Source organism: Squalius cephalus, assembly GCF_949319135.1.
Source record: "Squalius cephalus genome assembly, chromosome: 8".
Lineage (NCBI taxonomy): Eukaryota > Metazoa > Chordata > Actinopteri > Cypriniformes > Leuciscidae > Squalius > Squalius cephalus.
Genome location: NC_137129.1, coordinates 22,996,070 through 23,014,185, shown reverse-complemented (window position 1 = coordinate 23,014,185; position 18,116 = coordinate 22,996,070).

Genomic DNA, 18,116 nt, shown 5'->3' with positions numbered 1-18,116 from the left:
AACCGCGATATTCGCGTTTTCTTTTTTCATAAGGCTCTACCCTTCTTGTTTTGAACTTCGTGCATGTGTAATGAATGTTAAATAAGTTAATAATGATAACAAGACTGTTTTTGCATGGTGATTTGTACAGAGGCTTCGTGGATTTGCACTTAAGCCTAAATAGACAGTGTTCTGCCCCCGCTTCTGTGTGTGTATGGCGTGGCATAGCCTGTTACATCAGCTCGGCAGATAGTTAACAGTTTCCCCAAGACAAAGAATGAAGCTTGTTTATCTTTTCCAAACTTTACTCAGAAAGCACTGTAAAACTGCAAAGAACAATACATTTCAGTATTCAATTCAAATACATAAGTTGTTCAAGAACAATATTGAGATTTAATCTGTTGAATGTATAAAAATAAATGCGCTAGCTTAATGATAACTTCTATAGGAAATTACATTACGAGGCTAACGTTTAGCATATGCGAACAAAATACACATTTAGAACGAACTCAACTTCATAAACAAAGGATCTCATTACTAGTATTCTTAGTGCTAGATGATGATATAACTGTATGACTTCGTACTTACAGGCAAACGTGTTTTCTGGCCAAATTAAATCCAGAGAGAAAAATATGAGAGCTTAATTCACAGAGAGACATTGAACTGACGCGAGACCACTAGTAAATGTAAACTGACGCGAGACTACTAGTAAAATGTAAACAGCACGCTATGTTAGGAGTCGCCACAAGAGGTCTCTCTTTTGCCCAGATAAACAACAGAACATAACACTCCCCGCTTGTTATAATGTATTATAACACTATTCCCTTTTTACAAGTAAAACAACTTCTGAGACTGGTCTAGAATACACCCGCTGAGTACCCTGTCTGCCCACCCTCAAGTCCACTTTGCGAACTTTAGAGTCTTTGCTGGGAATGGCGTTTACCACCACTCCCACAGGCCATTCATTCCGCTTGACCTGAGCATCCTTGAGCAGCACAACATCTCCTTCGCTCAGGTTTGGCTTGTCCACGTGCCACTTTCTCCTTGGTTCGAGTAACACCAGGTATTCTTGACGCCAGCGTTTCCAGAATGAGTCGGCCAACGCCTGTACTTGTTTCCACTGCTTGCTGTATAGGTCTTTAAGTTCATACTCTCCCGCTGGTGGCAGCACTGGGTCGACTTTCTGTGTTAGCAGCATGGCAGGTGTGAGCACTGTGGGCATGTCTGGGTCGGATGACACAGGAACAAGGGGTCTAGCGTTCATAATGGCCATGACTTCAGCCATGAGTGTGACCAAAACTTCATGAGACAGGTGGGCAGTGTTTGTCTGTAACAGCAGTGCATCCAGTATTCTGCGGGCAATACCTATCATACGCTCCCACACTCCACCCATATGTGAGGAGTGGGGAGGATTAAAGGTCCAGGTGCAGCTTTGGTTGTGAAGGTAAGTATTTAGTTCATGATCATCAGATTTGATCTGAAGTTCCTTGCATGCCCCAATGAAGTTCGTTCCCTGGTCAGAACGAAACAGGCGAACAGATGCCACTCCTGCTGACTTCAACATTCACATGAGTTTATAAGGAAAGACAAGTACTTTGTTTAGGCTTGGCTTGTAGGGAATTCCAAACCTGCGTATTTTCAAACGCACATAACTATAGAACCCACTCTAAATGCGCATGTGAACGCCATCAGCGTTTCTCACAGGTTCGCGTTTAAAGTCTGTGTAGAGGGAATGGTGTCGTCTTAGCGGCCCCTAATTTAATAACAAATGATCGTTGCGACGGAAGCAAATCAATCAAAACTAACTTTAGATGGAAAATAACTTAACCTGTTAAGCTGCAACCCCACTTTTGAAAAATCCCCAGAAATGACATACCCAAACTGAAACAGATACAGTTCATGAACCCTTTGCACTAAAAGCACAAGTATCTCATTTGAAAGCTGACACCTGGTAGTTTATTGTAAATGTAGAATTAATTATTGTCATAATGATTTTTTTTTTTAAATAGCTTCAAAGTTTTGTAAAGTTATTAGAATTTTTTTTTTATGAAACATATTAATGAAAATAAAATTGAAGTTGGCACTGGAGCAATCTAGAAATGCACTACAGCTAAAGCCACATGTCTGACCATGTTATATTTAAAATATGAAGATAATAAGTCTAAAACTCTGTATTTAGTTAAATGTTTTTCAAGATCATGTCATGACTTTATTTTGATTAGGCTACTCTAAAAATGCTACTGATGTTTAGTCGTCGTCTAAGCATCCATTCAGTCTTTTGTCTCTATTGTTTTGTGGTGCAAACGAGCCCCATTCAGTCTCAGTCTCCCCCTGCACACATTCACACCTCTCCAGCCTGGTTATGGCTCGAAATATGCATTTCTTTTGTCTGCATTATAGTTACTAACGACTGGCTATTCACAGGGTTTTAATCCCTAATTTCTTTTATCAAAGTTCTCACTTCACATTTGAAGTGCACTAAATAGTGGTCAAATGCACTAAAACATATCAGTAAGCATTCTTATTTAGAACAAAATTCATAAAAGAATAACCCCTGGTGGCAGGTGCACCTGGGCTAGCTAGCATGTTAGCTTAGCACACCATCAATACACGACCATTTATGAGATTAAAACCATGTTTGTGCTCCAAACTTACTTCATAACGCAATCGAGTGTTTTAAATAATCTTCTGTGATATAATTTGGCTTCAGATAAAAAAAAAAAATCAGACAGAAAACATTATTTATAGTTTTATGCACGATGATAAAGTCTATATCGATTAGCATTACATTATAAATATAATATAAAATATAAAATACCTGGCATGGCTTGAAGAACACAGGCAAATCAAATATCATAGCAAACATGTTTATTGTCTTCAAAACATCTTTTATCTGCATATTACAGGGATCTCTGTAGCTTTGTGTGTAGCAGTGACGTCCTGGAATGTCACATGATTATGGCTCTTCTTCATGTCCCATATATGGATTATTTTTTGTGCATATAGCGCCCTTAGGCTATTGGTATGAATTGAAAACACTGCACATCTCAGTAAGAAGCGATCATAATGATTACATCGACGCATTTGGGTATAAATTCAATAAATATTATTCCTGTCTTTAGAAATATGACGTGAATCTATGAGAATATATCAATATTTCTCCAAGTTTGCACATTTTTGAGCTAAAAGCCCTGAAGGACGTTGTTTTGTGTATCGCTGTCATGACGACAGCACGGGAGTTTTTTATGAATGGAAGCGGCTGACGCGCATAATTCATATTAAAGGTATGGACTCATTTTTTCATTTCATAACTCCTGACACAAATTAAGACATAACTGTCACTATAAGTTTCTCAGAATACAATAGTGGTCAAATACTGAAACTTGAGTATTATATCTTTTTAATGATGTATAGTTTGTCAAGGTATAACATTAAATCTGATAGTAACTTTGAACTATATAAATAAAAAAACGCTTCAGTGCGCCCACGCACTGGTGAAGCTTAACAGGTTAACTCTGCTATAAAGCCAAAACAATCTCTGTTACCTTAAATTATACGCTTATCTCTGTGAAGCTGCTTTGAAACAATCTAAGTTGTTAAAAGCGCTATATAAATGAAGATGACTTGACTTGACTTGACATGAGTCTCTGTACATGAACCTGGTAAAGTGAAAATCAAACACCTTGGAAATAAAAGGTATGTACAATGTTTTTAGGAATGGCACAAAGGTCTCTGTCTTTGGATCATTGGTTTCAATGAGTGCTTTTTTGTCATTTGTTGTGTATCTTTGGATTATGTTGTGTTGTAAATAAATCAAACAATCTAAAAGCCATTCTTTTTTAAATCTCCTCATTCTTTGTGCAAGGTTGCTCAGAATGATAGGGCCTGATAGCTCCTAATAGGGCCGTTAGGGGAGGGTCTTTGTCTTTCTCAGGTGTGAAAAGCTTACATATTAATGAGCTCCCGCATAAAGCTTTGTCACACAAAACACGTCGTAAAAATTTTAAATCAATATATTGTCTTATCTGAATGAGCAGTCAGGGTGATTTTCACATAGTTTTAGAGCAAATATTCTAGGCTATGTCATACAATTTTCAAAATTCTTGTGAAGAAATAATCAGTATGGGTTTCATGACCTTATTTCAGTGAGAATTTTTTTTTTGTATTTTCACAAACCACGCATAAATGTCATTATCTCAAAACTACAAACTTTTACACACATGCTGCTGATATATTATTGTAGCAGAGTTTGTGCTGAATACAGTGTAATTAGACTTTAGCCATGAAAATGTCACAAGTTACAGAAATAAGCACAAATGTCAGAGCATGTCAGAACACCTCCAGGGCCCAGAAAACAGCTCAGACCCCAGAGGGTTAAGGCCTTTCCTTTGATTGTGACAGGTGCTACAAACCCCAGGGGGTCGTAAAGTCCATTGACTATAGACAGGATTCCCCTTCTAGGAATGGCTTCTTCTCTCTAGATACAAGGAACGTAAACGTGTCTGACTGCAAGTTCCAGGAGAGTCCCAAACTCCGCTGCAGTGGCAAGGGGTCAACAGTTAGCTCTAGATCCACCAAGTCTTTGGCCCGCTCCTCAGGGGGAAAGGCATCCATCACAGTACGACTGTTAGATGCTATTTTGTGTAACTTGATGCTTGACTCTGCTAACATCTCTTTTGTGTTTTTCAGTACAGCGATGGCCTTTTCGTCAGTGGGGAATGAGGAAAGCCCATCATCCACATAGAAATTTCTCATGACGAAGTGTGTAGCTTCACTGTCCCGTTCCTTTACTCCCTGTGAGGCTGCTCTTCTCAGGCCGTATATGGCTACTGCAGGGGAAGGAGAGTTGCCAAAAACGTGCACTTTCATGCGGTACTCAGTGATGTGTTTGTTTGGGTTGTTGTCTTTGAACCACAAAAATCACGATGATCTTCCTGTACAATGAAGCAGTAGATCATCTGCTGGACATCTGCAGTTACCGCTACAGGCTCTCTGTGGAAACGCATGAGGACCACCAGTAGGGTGTTGTTCATGTCAGGCCCACTGAGAAGAACGTCATTAAGGGAGGTGCCTTCGTGTTTCGCACTGGAATCAAACACTACACGTATTTGGTCCTTTTTCTGTGGGTGATAAACACCGAATATTGGTAGGTACCAGCATTCTTGTTGTGGCTTCAGTGCTGGTGCAAGCTCCGCTTGGTCAGCATCAAACATTGCTTGCATGAAGTTGAAGAAGTGTTCTTTCATGCCATGTTTCTTCTCCAGCATGCGACGGAGGGAGGTGAGGCGATTGACAGCATGTTGTCTGTTGTTGGGCAGACGCGGCCTGTTTGGCTTAAATGGTAACGGTGCTACCCAGCAGTTTGCTTCGTCTATGTAGACTTCCTTATCCATGAGGTCAAGGAACAACTCATCTTCGATGGACAGGCCAAGCTGATCGTCGCGCTGTGTTCTTTGAAACACGTCTCTGCCCAGGCTATCTGCTTCCTTGGCTGTATGAGACACACATGGAAAGGTGTGGGATGGTACAGCATTGTCAATCTTCTCTCTGACCATTAAGTTGCTGATGCATGGGTTAAGGATGGAGTGGCGTCCGCTTATCAGCACACTGGTTCTGAAGACACTGGCAGTAGTAGTTTTATGTGCTCTTCCCAGACACACATCTCCGATTATCACCCATCCAAGGTCGAGTCGCTGCGCAAACGGTGCATTGTGTGGCCCATTACATTGTTCACGCACTTTGTGTAGCCGGATTATGTCTCGCCCAAGTAGAAGGAGGATGGACGCGTTGGGATCAAGGGCTGGGATTTTGTCTGCCAAGTGTTTGAGGTGAGGATGATGTCTGGCTACCTCTGGTGATGGTATTTCAGATCTGTCATCTGGCAGCATGTCACACTCAATCAGAGTAGGCAAGGGAATGTGGATGTTGCCGTCTACTGACTCCACTATGAAGTTGCTGGCGCGTCGCCCTGCTGTATCCACCACTCCTGAGCATGTCTTCAGAGTGTACTTCGACCCTGCACTTTGAATTCCAAAATGTTCAAAGAATTCTGTTCTTCCAAGGGACTTATTGCTCTGCTCGTCAAGAACAATGTAGGTCTTCATGGCTTTGTCTCTTTGGCCAGCAGGATACACTAAAGCAAGACAGATTTTGGAACAGGATTTTGACGTGTTCACATTCCCACAGATTTCTGTGCATTTGGACGTCACAGACGGAATGGCCTCCAGCGGCTGCCGCTCCCCACTGTGATCCACGGTACTCACATGAACATCAGTTTTCCATGGGGCGGGCCCTGGATGTAGCGCTGAAAGGTGTTTGTCACTGTTGCACTCCTGGCACAGCAGAGGCCTGTTACAGTCCTTAGCGACATGAGTGGATGAAGCACAGCACTTGAAACAGATGCGTTTTTCTTTCAGATACGCTTTTCTTTCCTCGAGAGTTTTGTTTCTGAAGCCACGACATTTTCTCAATGGATGAGGCTTGTTATGTAGTGGGCACTGTTTGTCGGGATCCTCTTGTTTCCGGACTACTGTTGTATTATCGCTGTCGCTGCCACTTGTTGAGATTTCAGTCCTCCTTACAGCAACTGATGTTCTCACGTGATAACTGGCTGGCTGATAAACACTCTTTTCTGTCTTTGTTACACACCATGCTCCTGTAATGCTGGCAAAGCTAGGATCGTTGCGTGTTTTTGCCTGTTCACAAACAAAGTTGACGAAGACTCCAAAGGGAGGATATGGCACCCTGTGTTGGTCTTTGTAATGTGATCCTACAGTAATCCACTTCTCTTGTAGGTTGAGAGGGAGTTTCTGGACTATTGGGGTTACTCCACGGGAGGTGTTGAGATATGAGAGACCAGGTAAGTATCCATCTGTTCTGGCTGCTTCAAGTTCCATGAGAATGTCTCCCAGTTCTCTTAATTTGTGGTTTTCTTTGGCTGAGATCTTAAGAAATTCCTCAACTTTTCTCAGAAGAGCATTTTCAATCACCTCAGGTGAGCCATAAATATCCTCCAGTCTTTGCCATAACATCCTGAGGCCTGTGGGTGCATTGTGAATGTGTACCGCTCTGATCCTTTTAGCTTGCTCCGATGACGAGGGCCCGAGCCATTTGCACAGCAAAACAAGTTCCTCTCTAGCGGAGAGTTTCAGGTCATCATTAGAGCTGATAAAAGACGCCTTCCAGGCCCAGTAGTTCTCCGGCTTGTCATCGAACTTCAGTAGGCCCGAGCTCACCAGCTCTCATCGCATCAGGTACTTCCCTAGGTCTGCTGCAGCCACTGCACTGGGTGGGCTTGTGTTGTACATAGGGAGTGACTGTGTGTAGTAAGACTGGGGAGGCTTGAAATCGTCACTGGTTTGTTTCACATTGTGGGAGAGCTCACTATAGCTGTATGATTTTCTCTGTGCAGTGCTGCATATCTGATTTGGGGTCCAGATTGGTTCTCCTTTGTACGAGTGGTGTTGAGTCTGCTCAAGAAACCTGTGTTCACTGATTTCACTTGGTGACGCATTGACCTGATTGTCACATCTGTTCGCTTCACTGCTGTCCATGAAAAGCTGGCGCACTGGTGAGGTCGTCTGTGGTCTTGCATCTGATTGTGAAACTGTAGCTAAATTTACTGTATTGGCTGCTTTTGGACTCTGATAAGACTGGTGACCTGGATGTATAATAGGAATCTGCATTGCAGCATTTCCACAATGAATTTCGACTGGAGTTAGAGGCATTGTGTTTTTGTTTTTTTTTGCTGAAGTGGATTTAACAGTTCATTTTCCTCCTCAGCAGCTGCTTCAAGGCTTTCAGCTTCGGCGTTAGCAGCAGCTAACGCCCTTGCTAATTTCAGTTCATGCAAACTGGCGTTTAGAATGGCTTGTTGTTTTATTAGCTCTGCCTCTTTTCTAGCAAATGCAAGCTCCGCACGTGCGGCTTCTGCTTTGGCCCGTGCCTTCAATGCCATAGAATTAACTGAAGATTGTCTGCTGATTCTTGAGCAGTTAGATATTTGTGATCTGGTTTCTAATCCATCCAAATCCTCTTCTTCTATTCTGTGTGCCATGATGGTTGCTGTATGTGATTTTCTACTCACAGATCGACGAACGCTGGCCGTTAGAAGAGTTGCCTTTTTACTGTTCTGCCCCCGCTTCTGTGTGTGTATGGCATGGCATAGCCTGTTACATCAGCTCGGCAGATAGTTAACAGTTTCCCCAAGACAAAGAATGAAGCTTGTTTATCTTTTCCAAACTTTACTCAGAAAGCACTGTAAAACTGCAAAGAACAATACATTTCAGTATTCAATTCAAATACATAAATTGTTCAAGAACAATATTGAGATTTAATCTGTTGAATGTATAAAAATAAATGTGCTAGCTTAATGCTAACTTCTATAGGAAATTACATTACGAGGCTAACGTTTAGCATATGCGAACAAAATACACATTTAGAACGAACTCAACTTCATAAACAAAGGATCTCATTACTAGTATTCTTAGTACTAGATGATGATATGACTGTATGACTTCGTACTTACAGGCAAACGTGTTTTCTGGCCAAATTAAATCCAGAGAGAAAAATATGAGACCGCTTAATTCACCGAGAGACATTGAACTGACACGAGACCACTAGTAAATGTAAACTGACGCGAGACTACTAGTAAAATGTAAACAGCACGCTATGTTATGAGTCGCCACAAGAGGTCTCTCTTTTGCCCAGATAAACAACAGAACATAACAGACAGTGAATGAGAGAGATCAACTGAGCGCGTGCGATGACCTGCGTCTGTCTTTGAGGTCAAGTCATATATTAGTGAAAAGGTTGCCGTGTCTAAGGAAAGCGAAATATTTGTTGTGTCATCCTTTTAACGTTTAAGGGTATTTACCATGAATGGCATCAGCGACAGTGCTGGTCAGCATCCACAGCGCGAGGAAGTCACGGGAAACAAAAATCGAGTCATGCATTTAAAGGACAAGTTCGGTATTTTACACTTAAAGTCCTGTTTACAGACCCCCCAGTAGACTGGGTGTATAGGTGCACTGGAACAGTCCTTCCTAAAACACATTAAACTTTCGTTTACAAAGACGTGAAACTCACCGAGTGGTCAGGGGTGTCCACTGATATGCTCACACAAAAATCGCTGCAAAATATGCTTTCCAACAGGTTTTATCGTAGTTTTTGTCTCCTCCATTGACTTGCATTGGATGTGCTGTGAGGTACGGTATTACTCCGCGCCGGAAACTGAAATGGGGTTCAGGGGTTGTTTTCTTCTTCTTCTTCGTGTTTTTTTTTTTTTTTTTTACGGCGGATCGCAAACAATGAAATGCCAGTGGTTCGCTTGCAAAGGTGCATTATCGCCACCAACTGGGCTGGAGTGTCTATTATTCAAGCTCTCAACGGAAGAAGTTCGGGTGTGAGATGTTTGGAAAAATAGGTCCACAGTTTTACAACGAATGGTAAAACACCTGTTGGAAAGCATCTTTTGCAGCGATTTTTGTGTGAGCATATCAGTGGACACCCCTGACCACTCGGTGAGTTTCACGTCATTGTAAACGAAAGTTTAATGTGTTTTAGGAAGGAGTGTTCGAGTGCACCTATACACCCAGTCTACTGGTGGGGGGGAAAGCGAAAGAAACCTAAAATTCTCGGGACAGCAGTATTTGTCCAAAATTTAATCTTAACCGTTCTATTTCATCAGAAGCGATCTGTAAACAGGGCTTTAAGTGTAAAATACCGAACTTGTCCTTTAATCAATGCCATTGGTCTCTATTCAGAGAAGCTTCAGCGTTACCCATGCGACGCATTGCTGGTCAGTTGAGCCTTGAAAAGTGGAGCTCAAAGTTAAAAAAATAACTTTAATGAATTACTATCTTTTAATGAATCAGCGTTTTTGAACGTGTTCGTTGAATGAACAGTTTAATGACTCACTCAAAGACAGTCCGTTGCCGTAACAATGTAACTGCGCGCTGAGTGACAGCCTTTTCAATGCGCAGAGACGCTGTTTAGTTTCGGTTACATTAGTTACTGAAAATGTACTCGTTTTTGTGCATGCTGACCACATTGTAACACTTATTTATATAGCAACAAATAAATAAATAAATAAATGGCGATAATACCACATATCGCGCTATTGAGTCACTCAAAATTACCGCATGGGGAAATCCTTCACCGCGACAGCCCTACCCATCACGCTGGCGTCATTGAATTTTTTTTTCTGTGCTTCAATATAAGATTGAGGGTAACCAAATGTTTCAAGCAAAATAGCCAGGATTTTATCAGGGGCATTTCTATCTGCAGTGGGACGAATTCAGATCTCTGACTTAGCCTCCCCATCAAGATGGTCATACAGAAACAGTGCCTGCTCAGTAGAGGTCATATATTTAGAATTTAAACATCTATGGGCTTCTTCTACCCACTCAAACCTTGGGCATTTCTGCTCTCAAGGGAAAATGACATACCTTGGGTTTACTAAACTTTCTTGCTGACTGCTGGTTACCCCTCCCTGTCCTGATACGAATTCGTATGATTTGTCTAAACCCCAGTGATGGGTAGGTTTAGGGGCGGGGTCAGGGGTAGGTCATTCGTACGAATTCATATGAATTGGGTAGTGGTGCAACGGATCATCATTGATCCGTGATCCGTTCGGATAAATATCTTCGGTTGGGCACACACGTGATCCGCGGATTAATTGATGAAAAAAAAAAAAAGTTGTGCGCATGTTCAGTCCACACACAGCGTGGTCATGGCGAGCGGAGGAACGGAGGAGCTTGAACGCCCCGCGTCATTTAAATCCCCTGTATGGGAGCATTTTGGCTTCCCTGGAACACGCGTCTATTTCGCTTCAAACGCTCGCTTTATCATTATACGCGCGCGGCGCGTCATATTCGCTTTGGACGCGCGAAAGGATTCAAACTGTTCAAGCATCGAACTAGACGCGAATTTGACGCTCTATTCGCGTATGGTGTGAACGCAGCAAAATGAACAGGCTGCGATGTATGCTGGAATGTGTGTGTCAGAGAGAGAGAGAGAGAGAGAGAGAGAGAGAGGCACGGGCGCGATCGAACAATCACACACACACACACACACACACACACACACACACACACACACACACACACACATGCTGTTTAAAAGCAAAAATTATCTTATCTTTTGGACATTCATCATATTGCATTGGTTTTCATTTCTTGTCCTCAAACAGAGTAATCTGTTTATTTTGAAGTTACACATTCTACATTGATTAAAAAAGAAAATCAAATGTGTTTTTAATGGTAGTATAATTTTATACAGAAATAAATGATTTATAATTCAGATGAGAAGTTAATTAAAATTTTAAGGAAACAAATATATTGATCTGAAATATAGCAAATTAATTTTAAATTCATTCAGGTAGCCTACAATTACCAAACATATCTCAAGGTCTTTTGAATAAAGGGTGACAGTCTTTCATTATCAACTGTTGTTGTGGACTATATACTGGAGAAGTATTTGTTCTCCATTTGAGTGAGATGTTTTTATGTGGCTAATTGAGCAAAGTGCTTCCATATATTTTATTATTAGTAGTATTAGTTCAAGAATAAAATAAAAATATCGGATTGATATCGGTATCGGCAAATAGCCAAAGCTGCGGCATCGGTATCGTATCGGAAGTGAAAAAGTGGTATCGGGACATCCGTGGAAACACATCAAGCATGGCCACGCATTTGAAGCGACATCATCCCGGTGTTTCGCTGACAGGAGTGAAAACGAAGGCTGCTCAACATTGCACAATCAGACCAGGCTAAAACCATCACAAACGCTATCAGTGTGTTTATAGCCACGCTTCATGGAATGAACCCGTCGCGCTCCCACTGTAGAGAGAGAATATAGGGCACTATATGTCACTTTGAGTGATTTATTGCCCTTAAGCCCCGCCCCTTTTTGACCGTGGGAAATTCCCACGCTTGCCCCGCCCCCTTCTACCCCATACCTCCCACCTCCGGACAGATCACGTGACCGTGGGAATTTTCCCACGCTTGCTCCTCCCATATGGGTGTGAACAGAACCAGGGATATATTATAAATTCAATTATATATTAAATTATATATTTAATAATATAAAACATTGTATAAAGTTAAAATACACATGTGTTCTCACACATTTGTAAAACACATTAGTTGCACATTAAAAACTTTAAAATGTCAATGACAAAAGTTTAATTAGCATTTTCTTAAAGATATCAAAATGTAAAAAAGCTATCAAACATTAAAACATATCAACCATTATGTTAAAAATCACAATATTAAAAAACAAGTATTAAAAACTGACTTTGTTGAAAGAAGAACAAAAGTTTTTTATCCGTCTCCAAAGGCTTAGAGCTTTTAACTCCAAAATCCGAAAAAAGCGAATAGTTCTATTTTCTAACACACATTTAAAGAAAAAGCTGTACTTTCACAATTACATTGTGTTTAAAGGTGTATAAAACATTGTTTAAAGTTTAAATTATATTTTCTTAAAGATATCAAAATGTGTTAGTATTAAAACATCTAAAACAACATTTTATGTTAAAACATAAACCGTGGGAAATTTTCCCAAGATCCACATTAAAACATCTAAAACAACATGTATTAAAATTATACCGAGCAAATAGTTCTATTTTCTAATACATTTGAAGAAAAGTTGTACAATCACAATTACAAGAAAAAGCTGTACTTTCACAATTACATTGTTTAAAGGTGTATAAAACATTGTTTAAAGTTTAAATTATATTTTCTTAAAGATATCAAAATGTGCTAGTATTAAAACACCTAAAACAACATTTTAAAGATGTTAAAAGTTTAAATTATATTTTCGTAAAGATATCAAAATGTGTTAGTATTAAAACATCTAAAACAACATTTTAAAGATGTTAAAACATTAATGAAAAAAGTTTAAATTATATTTTCTTAAAGATATCAAAATGTGTTAGTATTAAAACATCTAAAACAACATTTTATGTTAAAACATAAATGTTAAAACATTGAAAAAGCAATATTCAGCTCCGGACCGTGGGAATTTCCCATGGTCCCCTTCCCTACAAACATCCCCACCCCATCCCCACTTCTGTATTGTTTAACAGATAACATTATGACAATGTATATTAAAACTTTTTTAAGAAATGTACAATAAAGACAACTTTGTTGAAAGAAGAACAAAAGTTTTTTATCCGTCTCCAAAGGCTTAGAGCTTTTAACTCCAAAATCCGAAAAAACGAATAGTTCTATTTTCTAACATACATTTAAAGAAAAAGCTGTACTTTCACAATTACATTGTGTTTAAAGGTGTATAAAACATTGTTTAAAGTTTAAATTATATTTTCGTAAAGATATCAAAATGTGTTAGCATTAAAACGTCTAAAACAACATTTTAAACATGTTAAACATTAATGAAATAAGTTAAAATTGCATTTTTCTCTAAAAGAGTTATTAAAAATGAGTTAAGATGTTAAAAATCAATAATTTACAGAAAAGTAAGTGCATCCATCCATACAGTATTTGTAAAACTGTTACATAAAACACAAACTAGTTTAAAAAGTGTCTCAAACACATAATTTTAAAACCACACCATGTTAAAAATCACAGTATCTAAAAATACTAATCCTTACGTTTTTGTAAATCCGTTTGTTGAAAGAGAGCCAAAAGGTATATCCGATGGTATTTACCACATCAAATGTATATCCAGAAGGTATATCCAAGACCAAAGGTTTATCCAACAACAAGGATATATCCATGACCAGAGGTATATCCAAATATATATCCAAAAGGTATATCCAAGCCCAGAGGTTTATCCAACATTAAGGGTATATCCGGAACCATAGGTTTAGAGATTTTATTTACAAAAGTTACAAAGTCTCGTGAGGAGTTCAGCAAAAAGCGTCCACACGGTTACATCCCAAAAGTTAGACTGACCTCTGTGACATCTGCCCTGTAGCCACAGGTAGACCACTCCCACCCTAGACCCCTCCCACCCCTAGAGACCACCCACCCCTAGAGACCTCCCACCCCTAGACCCCTCCCACACCTAGACCCCCTCCTACATCAAGATCCCTCCCAAGCCAACTATGTTTTGCTTTAATTAAAAAAGAGTTTTGTTTTCCGCAATCATTTAAAAACTTTTTAAAAACAATGTATGTATAAAGTTAAAATACAACGGTTTAGTATTCGTACGTTTACAACGTTATCTGAAAAAGCTAGAATTAATAGCTAGATTTTAGTTAAAAATACATAGGTGTAGGCTAGTATTTAAAACGCTAGGCCTATCAGAAAAATGTAGACAATAATGTCTTCTTACGTATACAGATTTTAAACCCTGTTAAAAACAAAAAAGTCAACGTTAAATAATTTAAAACAAGTTATAGAATGTCTTTCACGAACAACTTTTAAAGATGCCAGAAAAATGGTAAATTATGTTTCAAACGTGAACAACATATCAAACAACAACAGTTAAAAAATAATACATAAAGTGAATAGTTTTAAGCAAAACTTTTTAACATTACAATTCGCTATAAACTTTTGTATAGATCTTAGCTAAAATAGATCTTTCACTGTCTCGCAAAGCATCCTTGCGCTCCGAAAGCACAACACGAATGAGAAATCGGTCTGTGAAGCGAGTCTCCGCCCACCTAAAAACTTTGCCAATGCAAATACACATGTGTAGAGGTATAGCTACAGATTTAAATCTTGGTAAAAAAGGCTTAATCAAAACAACATTTTAAATTTTTGTACATTTAATTTAATTTAGTTATTAATCCGGTATTAGATCTTTCTAGCCTAATATTGTTTGATGTGTTATGCCTAAAGCAATATAATCTTGTATTGCTTAATATTAATTGTAACTGTTATATAGTTACGGTTAGGGTTTGACTTATGGTTAGTTACTTGTAACGTAATTTACTGTTATTACTATTAAGTAAATGTAGTAACGTATAAATTTGTCACCTTATAATAAATGTTACCAGGAATTCTTAAAAGAACCAACTTTTCTTTTTGTTATAACTGACAAACTGGAAGGTAGACAAATATATTCCACCACAAAGTTTATTCACAATAATCCAACAGATGGAGTGGCAAGCGGTGACAATTAGGAACACGTAAAACTCAACAAGCTCCTAGAACTGAAAATAACTGAACACATGGTGACAAGTGTAAATAACATTTCAATAATACTTTTCCACTAAAAGACTACGACCTTTAGAATGTGTGTTTGGATTTGTTATATTTAAAATGTATGTACATCACAAGTAGTCTAATATTACCAACTAATGTTTACACATAACAAATGTAATAGAAATACAGTTACACATACACGTAACATGTACAGAAATCATATGGAAAATAACATCAATCAAATGAGTTTGTTTTAAAAATAACAACAATCAAATAAAAAAAAAAAAACGAAATTTACCTTCTCATAAAAGGACCATGTAATTCTCTCAATATTCTTTGAACAATGTTTAGATTTTCAGAAATGAATGACAATGCAATTGTTAACATTTGTTGATCGCTTCTCACCTGTTCAATCTCCTGATGAACGCTTAATAGCTCATTCCGTAATTGTCTGTTTTCGTCCAATAATTGCCCGTGGCAGATCCCAAAAAATTCAACACTGTTCCTTAACTCATTCGTGTGTTGATTTTGGTGATCTAAAATTCTATGAAGAATCGTTACGACGTCTCTTTGCGATTCTGATGTAATCTCCTCCATATGCTGGTAGGTTAATGGTTGTGCTACGTTACCTAAAATACCCAAAACATTTCTATTGATACTGCGTAATGTATCATAACTCAGTCTGTGAAGATCCCGTTCGTTGAATAACGGGGTATCGTTCCGTACAGAGTTATCCTCATCGGAGTTTGACGATTCCGACACAGAATCGCTGACTTGACACAACACGGCTGCTTGGGAATCCAGGAATATTTCCAATTCTCTTTCGGCGTAATTTTGTTCTAGGATCAAACATAAAAATAATTTATTAAATGAAATGTTTAATAGATAAAATACAATAAATGTATAGCGACTTACCGGTATATTCCGATGAGTTTACACTGGGACTGGAACACAGGTAATGTGAACCCGCGATCCGTTTTCTATAAGCATCTCCAGAAGCCCCATGGTAATCAGACGTGGACAGTAGGTCTACAGGAATGCTTTGTTCTGGAAAATAACATTTATTATTTTAAAATTCAATGAATAAAAATATTATGATAAGACAAAAATAAATACCCTAAATATAACGTACCCTCGTCAGGATAGTGTAATTGGCTATCATTAATCGAATCATATTGTCCGTAAACATCTCGTAGCCGTTTCACGCCTCGTCCGGATACACGGAAATTCATGCGCTCGGTAGAAGTTATCGGCCCGTAGCTGCACGTTGGTTCCTGATCTGATTGTCCGTAGGCATACTGTTCAGGGGTGGAAGATGGGGTTATGTCCTCGTAGGCCGACACACCGGGAACATCAACCAATGTAGATAACTCCGCAGCATTGATAGTGTTGTGAGCCACTGTGTCCTCTGGGATACCTGTTGAAATATTGTAAAGGGTGTAAGTTTTTTCCTTTTTTTAAAAAGTTATGAAAGATGATACTGAAAAAATAAAACACTCACCTTGAAAAAATTCACTGGGTAAAACACCATCGGGAAATGAGCTGTCATCTGGTCACCGAACAAAGATATATAACGTTATTAGGCACGGGTTACTGACAAATTCATTCCATAAAAATGTAATAAACCTTTTGTTGAAAATACTTACAAAGATCGTTTAAAATTTGTGATAAATCTTCATCATAGCACTGATCCGATGAAACTTCTGCTTCGCGTTGATTTCCAGACATAATGCAGGCTAACTTACAATTCGTGTTTCGACGGTCTGTCTCGTTCGCATAGAGTTCCGTAAATGATTTAGACAGCATCATTTTAAAGACTGTACAACCATTTTAAAACACCTTTTTACCCGCCACATTTTCAAAGGGCGTCTATCTCTGTAGGTGGTAGAGATTCTGAAAGGTGATTGTATGACTAGAAATACGTATGACGGATCTGATCTCATCTCGTTTACTAAGATCTGTAATAATCTAATTCACACAAATCCGTCAAAAGAGAAAAATAAGATATGTGAATGCTAACACCAATGCAGACACAGTGCCGCCAAGTGTGTGTGTGTGTGTGTGTGTTTAAAATCCTTAAAAACTCACTGCTCTAAACTTTTAAATATAACTTTGTACCAACACATAAGTTTATTTAGTAGATTTCATGCCACATTGTAACATGTGGGGGGTAGTTGTAACATAACATATGACAGCTTAAAATCTTATCTGATCTAATAAAAATATACAAAACAAACTAAATATTTTCTAAATAAAATTCAATTAAAAACGTTTTCATATAAAATAACGACAATTTTTAATAATTAAATATAAATTCATTTTTGAGTTTTGACTACAAACACATGAAAACACTGCTATACCACATAGTTAAAACACTAAATATTTATTAATTCCTGTAGGCTACATTGACTTTCAGTCTTTATTCACACCTCTTCTCACGTTTTCTCAATAAAATTAATAAAAACGACTGCACAACTGGGATTTAAACCCTGCTAGTGTCTTCTGGTAGTTACCGAAGCATTAAATAACTATCTCAACTGTTAAATAACATCTAGGAGATTAAGGCCACATTTACACATAGCCGGGTATTTAGAGAAACGAATATTTCTCCCCCTCCGTTTTCAAAAATAACATCGTGCACACAACATCGTTTTCAAAAAAGTTGTCGTTTACATCAACCCGCATAAATACAATGGGTGGCAGTGTAGGGAGAAGGATAAAGCCATGCAAGCCAATCAGAATCCTCAAAATCGACAACAACGAATAGCTCGAGTGACTTCCTGTTCCTTTCAAAACAACAGACATGGCGCGAGGTTTGTTCGTGTGGACAGACAGCGAAGCAAATGCACACAGGCCAAAAGCGTTTGCACAAAAGTAAAAATGAGTACCACTTTAACAGCATCCATGATCAAATAGTTGGCAAACAAACTCTAAACATAGGGCGCTCACATGACGAAAGCATTTTCTGGCACATAATGTGACGTTTGAGAACCTAAAACCCCGTTTCTCCCGGTTGACACGGTA